The sequence below is a fragment of the Palaemon carinicauda genome, chromosome 26 (assembly GCF_036898095.1).
Source record: "Palaemon carinicauda isolate YSFRI2023 chromosome 26, ASM3689809v2, whole genome shotgun sequence".
Classification (NCBI taxonomy): domain Eukaryota; kingdom Metazoa; phylum Arthropoda; class Malacostraca; order Decapoda; family Palaemonidae; genus Palaemon; species Palaemon carinicauda.
In genome coordinates, this window is record NC_090750.1 from 2,941,254 (window position 1) to 2,951,253 (window position 10,000).

Genomic DNA, 10,000 nt, shown 5'->3' on the forward strand with positions numbered 1-10,000 from the left:
TATCAATTACTTCGTAATATATACAATTATGATTATGAGAGAGAGAGAGAGAGAGAGAGAGAGAGAGAGAGAGAGAGAGAGAGAGAGAGATTGATAGTTAATCTGACTATGATACATTTCTAACCTATACATTTACAACCTATTATATATATAATAAAATAGTTTTGAAGAAATGTAAGAGAATCGTTCGATAAGAAATGTTGATATAGAAGATTAGCTATAATTATAGATAAATTTTCAAACTTATGTTAACCGTTCAACCAGCCTTTTTCGGTTAATGGAAGGATGTTTAAATGCCTTTATAAAATCAATGTTTTTACTACACTATTCCTGTCCACATGCAAAAGTATGTTTCTCATATAAGTGAAATATTATTAGCCTACTTGAGGTAAGTGGCATTATACATGAGAATATCTCAACCAAGTAATGGGGGAGAACCATCGATAAACAAAGTTTTCTTGTGGAAGAGAAAGGGAAGGAAAAACATATATTAGTTTTTGGTTAAGGAAAAAAGAACCGGGAATAATATTGTGTAACTGCTTCCACTTCTGTATATTGGAGAGAGAGAGAGAGAGAGAGAGAGAGAGAGAGAGAGAGAGAGCTGCAAGTACAGAGATAGAGGGCGAGGAAGCTCAGTGAACAATGAATCTAACCCAGTCATAAATAGATTTAAAATGTAGAATTATATTAAAGCACTGCTCGTAAGTCAGTACAGATAAAGTCAGGCCATCAAATAAACAGGTAACATCCGCCGGAGCCCTTTCCATTCAAACAATGACGTCGTCATTTCTGAGAATGGAAAGAGCGTTTCCGGCGAGGGTAACCTTTTCTGCTAGCTCTCAACAATTGCATTACCCAGATCTAAAGTAAGACCTCTTTGTTAACTTAAATCCCTGGCATTGCTGCAATTCAAATGCCATTTGTTTTCCTAGCGCATTTCCGCACCAATCAATGGTTGGCCAAGTGGACACCACCTCCATATTGAACGGGAACCATGAGAAAGAAATCTATTGCACAAGGGATGGCAGTATTTATTGTTGCCATGGAAGAGATGATGCTATATAAAGATATTTCTCTGTTTATCGATATATATATATATATATATATATGTATATATATATATACATATATATATATATATATATACATATGTATATATATATATATATATATACATATATACATATATATATATATATATATATATGTATATGTATATATATATATATATATATATAATTTTGGCCATGTATATTACTGTTGCCTCGCCATTAATGAATAGACAGATAAATAGAATACCATCCTTTTGATCCTTAAAATAAAAAACCTATTCTGTAATATACAAGCATTACGCCTCATAAAGTCCAAGAGAATAAAAGAGGAAACCGTGATGTGTTGGGTGAATTGTCCTCTGGATTCTAATGGGACATCGTATTACTTGGGAGGAGTCGTTGCCATTACGTGAAAGTAGCACTGGTTTGCTCTCGCATAGAATGCTCCTTTGTATCTCCATTTCAATTTTCTAATGTCCTTTTGTCATTGCTGAATAATTACTACTGATTACACTATCTCATAATTGATAATTAGTTAGCATTTCAATTTACTAGTTTGATAATCTCTGTGAATAAAGAAATTGGGCTTTCTCTCGATTTCACTTTTCTAATGCCGTACCGTCATTATAATTACCACTGATTACAAAATTCATTCTGTATTGCAGTTCAGTTTCCAAGTATCCTACAATAATTACCCAGCATTCTGTTTGCGATAAAAGTAATATATGATATTTTTCATACAAGAGTGAAAAATCGTAACTGTTATAATGTCATTAAAGTCATATATTCTTAGGTATACTACATCATATTTGAGAGTTTTTAATTCATATTCAAATTTCTCTATCATCAAATGCACCATTAGTGTGTCTTTCATACTTGATATTAAATTTGCCTGTTTAACACAAGTGATATATATCCGGAAATTTTATCAAATTTCGACTGATGTTTTTAAGTAATGTATTGCCAGGTCACTTTAAGTTACATGTAAAGTATATGAAAGCAGGAATTGAAATAAGTTACCGCTATTCCACATCGATGAAACTTACATTTAATGAATTTGCAGAATTATTCATTGTTTTCTAAAATGCCCTGAAATACTTTGGAATTGAAACTGCATAATACAGAAATTCTCAAAAGCACCGACGTAAGCAAGAACAAAGCAAGCCAGCATTCTGAGCAACGTTCAAAGGAGACAACAGCTTTTTTGGGCTCAAGCCATGTCATCCTGATGGAAGTTCCTATAGGGTAGCTTCCTAGGGTATATTACAACTACGGCGATATTCCCAGAGAATTTACCTTAAGGTACCAGAATTCTAACTCCTGGAGCGAGTATCCCTCGTGAAAGGGATATCGCGACATATCAGAGGACGTATTCTTGACACGCCACATGGCAATCTACACCCCGAACAAAGATTACGTATCGCAGGGGTCAATTGGCAAGAAACGAAATCGGGAAAGAAAAAGGGGGAGCCGCTCCAAGGCTCCCTATCTCCCGTTTCGTAAGCGTACCTGGCGCCAATCCTGGCGCCATATGTATTCTTTTTTGCGTAGCTTAACAACTCGGTGTTTTTTCCTGTGTTTCTCGCAAATCTTGGATTTATTCTACTTTTCATGGCTTCTCCAACTTCGTCGGCCTCTGATAAGTTGAGTACCATGTTTTTTATGTATAAATGTAGGCTCTTGGTAATTTTTTTAAGTGATTAATAGGTTTAATCTTTGTTACGAGAGCCGTAGCCTACCGGAGGCGTCATGGACGCTGTCGCTCGCTAGGTATAAGTTTAGTTAGTCAGAGCGACATTCCCGGTTGTTTTGCTTTAATAAATTTTAGCTATTTAGCGTTACATAGGATTTCCTTTCGTGCTTTAGTATTATTTTGGCAAAGTATTCGCCAATTCTGGCCTATGCTAGGCCATGTAGCCTAGTCGTTTGGTCCTAGTACTTCATGCATGATTTTGGTTTTTCCGAGTGTATTAAAATTTTATTGAAGCTTTAGGCTATGTTTTATACATTTAAGATTATGTTGAATATTTCTAAGATAGTGTACGAGTGAGTTTTGGTGATTTAGGTAATCGATTCTCTTGGTGCCTAGGCTAAGTTGCTTATGGAGCCCTTGGTATACTTTCTCATACTCCCCGGTTGCTTTCTTTTCTTCGGAGAAGGTAAGCAATTCATTTCCCTCTGTTTAAGCCTCGGGCTTATCCTTAAGTGGTTTATCTGAATTAATTTTCGATAAAACTATACTGGGGTGTTACTGTACCTTCCTTTTCCAGTAAGTCTGGTTCAAAGAGGGACAGAACAACAGAGTTTTTTAGTTTGAGTCTGTGTTTGTCTGGCTTGGGGTAGAGTCTCCCTCGCTGGCCTGACACAGACAGAGGAGGCTTAGCCTCCTTAGGTCACTACCGAAGGTTTCTGTACGAGATGATTCCTTCTTTTGTGATCTACCAGACTAGTCCTTGTTGCTGTTCTCGGGGGAGGATAAGTTTCTTTCCCTGGGAGTAGCAACACCTTCCTTGCTTTGGTGCTCTGGGAGCTGGCAAGTATTGCTGGCCTCCCCCCTTGGATCTCCCTTTGGCTAAGATGAGTTTCTTGGCTGCGGGTGATCCGTCACTAAAGCAAGGTTGGTAGGACCCTCTTTTGTCCCTTCCCCCTCTATCTCCGTAATGGCCTAGCCATTACAGTACTGTACGTCATTCTACATCTGGACCTAGAATAGGTTAGGATGTGGAATTGACTCAGTCCCTTGCCGGCTGGCAGAGCTGCCGGCCGGCAAGGGTCTTCTGTTTTGAGTGCTGCCCGGACCTCCCTTGGTCCCTCATCCATGCCTGCCTGCAGAGTCAGACGGCATTGGTCAGGAAGCCTGAATTAGATTCTCCACTTCCTTATATGCACTCTTTCGGATTGCCGGGCTTGGAGGTAGTGTACACTCTTATCCCGGCATCCATTCTGTTTCTCTTCTAGTGCCTATGAGGCCGGCAGCCGGGCGGTTGTAGTCCTCTGGTTCTTTTGCTGCCGGCTGGCATCGGTCCTGTACCTTTGCCGGCCGGCTAATGTCAGCCCTTGTCTGCCGGTCGCCAAGAGTGTGGCTGGCAGCCGGGTACTACCTTGTGTAGTGGTCGGTCAGCAGGGCCGGCACATGCATTTGAACCATCATTCTGCCGCCTTATAGCTGTTAAGTAGTATACTTTAAAGCTAGTTATGGTCTGTGCCGGCCGGCACATAACCTCCTATACTGTACCAGTATTCTTCAGTATAACATATACTCTAAGAAGAAAACTATAGTATGGGTTTTGGTACAGCACTGTGTGTTCTAACACTTTTGTGTTTTCTTGCACAGCCCTTTGCTGTTGCTCTACAGATAGGAAAGTGAGTTCTTTCCTGTCTATTATCCAGGATTTTGAAATCATTGCTTAGGTGTGAGCTCCACCTGTTTCGTCTGGAAACTTTGCATTGGTTATTCTAGAAGAGATTAACCATTCGATTTTATTATCTGGAAGGCTGCAACAATGGGTTGTGAGGGAAACACGAGTGTGTGTCTTTCCTTTCTGAATTGTTATGCTATACTATGCATACCCAGTGATACATAGTTCACTTGATACTCATAGAAATTTCTTCTCTTTACAGGAGGACCCTCCGAAGTGCGGAAGTGTTTTCTGCAACGTCTGCAGCAAGAACCTCTGCGGACATGAGTTTTGTAGGAGACACGCAGCATGCGCTGTCTCCAAGGATGATCTCCGGTATTGGGACCCTCAGGTATGTACTGTGTGCACTAAACTGATTACTGAGGCCTTTGATTCCCCTAGGACGGCGGAATCAAGGGATAAAGCAAGGGAGAAGCTTCGTACCTGGGTAAGGGGCTTCCAAAATAACACCTCTGGACCTTATCTTCCAAGTGAGAAGATGAGGGCGTATCTTTTCCCTAAGGCATCAGCTGATGCAGTGATTCCCCAGCCTCAAGAGGAGATCCCCCAAGTTCAGATCCAGGTGGATGCTGAAGTCGCGGTCGCTATGCAAGACATCCAGTTGGATGACAGGATGTCTGACGTGGATGAGCGTCTGGAGGAAGACCTCCTGGCAGAAGCCCAGGATGAAGTTCAAGCCGCAGACGTTGTAGAGGAAGAGATCGACGAGGTGTCGGCTACTCCGGTTCAGATTCCGGAGCCTATTCCCTCAACATCGGCCGGTCTCCCAGTAGAGCTGGGACAGGCCCTCTTTTCTATTGTTGGAATGATCCAACAAATGCAGAAGGAGAATCAGGAGAAGGCGGCTGCAATGGAACTGCGGATGCAGTGCCTTGCAGAATCACATGGGCCCCAGAAAAGGCTCAATGTGAAAGACCTTCCCTTGTGCTCAGATGCTAACCCATGGAGGTATGCTGAGCATATGCCGATGACGACTGGAAAGATCGTCATCTCGGATAAGCTGGGCTCAGTTCCCCTAGAGGAGGTGGAATTCTGGCCCAGCAAGGCATCATATCCGGACTGTTATGTCCGGCTGAGGAAGGAACCAGCTTCAAAGGAGGAGACAGAGCCGAAGGAGGTCATAGTGATGGACCATGCTAAGGCTCAAGCTCTGATATTGCCGGACGTCAGTTCGGCGAGGACCTCCCTAAGCTGTCTGACTTTCTTTTGCGAAGAGAGTTCGAGACAAAAGAAAGACTGGCTGCCTCAATGTCTCTTCAGACTACTCTTGAGACGATGGCAAGTGACCCCAAGGTCCATGAAATGTTCATGGTGGTGGCCAAGACTCATCTGGCCACAGTGACGAAGGACCTTTATGGCTTCGTCAAGGCGAGGAGAGCTTGTAGGGAGTTCGTGTTCACCTCGGCTACGGTGAGGCACGAGCCAAGGAAACTAATCTCCTCCAACATTTGGGGAAAAGACCTTTTCCCTACCGATTTGGTCAAAGAGGTTGTTGATAAGGCCGCCTTGGAGAATAGAAACCTTCTCCAGAAGTGGGGCCTGGCTATCAAAATAAAGTCTTCCCCAGATGAGGGTCCTCAACCAAAGAGGAAGACTATGAGGACTAGGCTACCGTCTCGGCCAGCCAAGCCTTTTAGACAGCAACAGCAACTGCAATTGCCATTGCCTCCAGTGCCCCAGATGGTGGCACAAACCCCGACCACTTTTCAGTGGGTACCCCAGGCTGTGTCGACACAGTCCTCGGCATTCACCCCAACGTTCGAAGGGCAGCCTTCTTCCTTTCGAGCAAAGCCTAGAGGAGCAGCCAGAGGCTTGTCTAGGCGCACCTCAAGGGGAAGGGGATTCAGGGGTGGTCGTGGTCAGGGAGGCAAGACCTCAGGACGGCAGTCCAAGTGAGATGATACCGGTAGGAGGGAGACTTCTGAAATTTCGGGATCGATGGACCTTCGATCCCTGGGCCCACAGCCTACTCAAGAATGGACTGGGCTGGAGCTGGTACAGCACTCCACCCCCGTGCCTTCGGTTTTTCCAACACTCCACCCCCGTTCTGGAGGAGTACGTTCAAGATCTGTTGGAGAAAAATGTGATCCGAAAGGTGAAGTCCATCAAATTCCAAGGGAGGCTGTTTTGTGTTCCTAAGAAAGACTCGGAAAAGCTCAGAGTCATTCTGGACTTGTCGCCACTCAACAAGTTCATAGTGAATTGCAAATTCAAGATGCTAACACTGCAACACATAAGGACCTTACTGCCCAAGAGGGCATATTCCGTCTCTATAGACTTGTCAGACGCCTATTGGCACATTCCAATCAGCCGTCGACTCTCCCCCTACCTAGGGTTCAGGCTACAACGAAGACTATACGCCTTCAGAGCCATGCCATTCGGGCTAAACATAGCCCCAAGGATTTTCACGAAGCTTGCGAGCGCAGCTCTCAAACAATTATGCCTAAAGGGAATTCAGGTAGTAGCCTACCTGGACGACTGGTTGGTGTGGGCAGCATCCGAGACAGAATGCTTGCAAGCTTCCAGTCAAGTGATCCAGTTCCTAGAGTACCTAGGCTTCAAGATCAACAGAAAAAAGTCTCGACTTTCTCCATCTCAAAAGTTCCAGTGGCTGGGAATCCACTGGAACCTTTTGTCACACCGTTTCTCCATCCCGGCGAAGAAAAGGAAGGAGATAGCAGGTTCTGTCAAGAGACTTCTAGATTCCGAAAGGATATCAAGACGCGAACAGGAGAGGATACTGGGCTCTCTCCAGTTTGCTTCGGTGACAGTCCCAGTGCTAAGAGCACAGCTAAAGGATGCAACCGGAGTTTGGAGAAGTTATGCATCAAACTCGCGAAGAGATCTGAGAAGACCAGTTCCGCTTCGGCTACGTACTCTTCTCAGGCCTTGGTCCCAAGCCAGACATCTAAAGAAGTCGGTTCTTCTTCAGCCACCTCCCCCGTCGGTGACGATTCACTCAGACACCTCAAAGGAGGGATGGGGAGGTCACTCTCATCGGAAAAAAGTCCAGGGGACTTGGTCCAAGCTATTCAAGACCCTTCACATAAACTTTCTAGAAGCTATGGCAGTGCTCCTTACCTTAAAGAAAGTCTCCCCGCGTCACTCGATCCACATAAGGTTAGTGATGGACAGCGAGGTAGTTGTGAGATGCTTGAATCGACAAGGATCGAGGTCACCACCTCTCAACCAGGTGATGTTGGCCATTTTCCGATTGGCGGAAAAGAAGAAGTGGTACCTGTCGGCAGTTCACCTTCAAGGAGTCCGCAATGTGACAGCGGACGCTCTATTCAGGCTCACACTGATAGAGTCGGAATGGTCCTTAGACGCAGGATCATTCTCCTTCATTCTGAATCAAGTCCCAGAACTGCAGATAGACCTCTTTGCGACGAAAGACAACAAGAAGTTGCCCCTGTACGTGTCCCCGTACGAGGACCCCTTAGCGGAAGCAGTGGACGCGGTGTCCCTCGACTGGAACAGATGGTCCAGGATTTATCTGTTCCCTCCTCACAACCTTCTGTTGAGGGTCCTCAACAAACTGAGATCCTTCAAGGGGGTAGCGGCAATAGTGGCCCACAAGTGGCCGAACAGCGTGTGGTTCCCCCTGGCATTGGAACTACAGCTGAAGTTTGTACCGCTACCACATCCAGTTCTGACCCAGCGAGTCCAGAAGTCGACTGTCTGCGCTTCATTACAGAAAACCCGGACCCTGCAGCTCATGATTTTCTCTCCCTAGCGGTGAGAAAGCGTTTCGGGATTTCGAAAGCTAGCATAGACTTCCTAGAGGAATATAAGTGCAAATCTACTAGAAGGCAATATGAGTCATCTTGGAGGAAATGGGTGGCCTTTGTCAAGGCGAAGAATCTGCAGGAGATCTCGACAGACTTCTGCTTATCATTCTTCATCCACCTCCATGGTCAAGGGTTGGCAGCTAACACGATTTCAGCGTGTAAGTCTGCTTTGACAAGACCCATTCTATATGCCTTCCAGGTCGACCTAGGTAACGAGATCTTTAATAAAGTTCCGAAAGCCTGCACTAGGCTCAGACCTTCAGCACCCCAAAGCCCATTTCATGGTCTTTAGACAAAGTTCTTCATTTCGCTTCTCTGTTGAGCAATGAAGAGTGTGCGTTAAAGGATTTGACACAAAAAGTTATTTTCCTATTTGCACTCGCGTCCGGGGCCAGGGTTAGTGAGATCGTAGCCCTCTCGAGAGAGGCAGGTCGTGTTCAGTTCCTGGATGGGGGAGAACTGAACCTGTTTCCGGATCCTACGTTTCTCGCCAAGAATGAGTTACCCACCAACAGGTGGGGTCCCTGGAGAATCTGCCCTCTGAAAGAAGATGCATCTCTATGTCCAGTAGTATGCCTAAAGGTCTATCTTCATAGAACTTCAGACTATTCAGGGGAGAAACATATGGCTCAAATTTATCTCTGAATCAACTCAGAGCGAAAATCACATATTTTATTCGCAGAGCGGATCCTGACAGTACACCCGCAGGTCACGATCCGAGGAAAGTTGCCTTATCCTTAAATTTCTTTAATTGTATGGATTTTGAACATCTCCGTTCATACACTGGCTGGAAGTCTTCCAGAGTGTTCTTTCCCCACTATGCGAAGCAAGTAGAGGAACTAAAGAGATCTGTGGTAGCAGTGAGTCGCGTCGTTAACCCTACTGTTTAACTCTGCGAGGAACAGTGGTTTTAATTGGGACGATTAATTCCAGGGTGAGTGTGTAGTTACATACTGTACTACAAACTAAATGAGGGCACTGAGTTGCCCATATAGACTGTTCCATTTCCAAAGGTGAACCTAGCATAAGTGCAGACATTTGTGCCGAGCGTTTCTAACGCTAATGTGATTGATTTGTAATACAGACTTTTATGACTTTGATACCTCGGTATCTTAAAAAGTGGCATTTAATGTTTTTTCCTTCAGATAAACAAGTTCTGTTTACTATCATACTTATGCTTGAAGTTCTGGGTTATCCTCTTCTTATATATATATATATATATATATATATATATATATATATATATATATATATATATATATATATATATATATATATATATATATATATATATATATATATATATATATATATATATATATAATTGTTGTTAACCTGTCTATTTATTGTCTGTCAATAAACTTGTTCTTGAGAACCTTGCGTCTCTTTCACCTGTGTCAATTTATTGGTATAATTGAGCAATCATTCTATGTACCTTATCTGGGATAATTCTAATAGAATTGTTCCTTTCTGCAAGCTATGTTGCATTGGTTTATGATTCCCTTAACGGGAGGACTTCGTCCCATAAGGGGACGAGGGCGGTTTTACTAGTTTCTTCCTATGCGGATATAAACCTTTGTCCAATACAAGTATTGTGCGGATAACTGGTCGATATTTCATATTGACACAGTGGTTCTTTACAAAATATGCTTTACTTAATATAGGGTGAGACCACTATATTAGCTTGCCTGGTATTCATACATAGGTATATGTACTCTTCGAGACTTTTCCAGAGTCC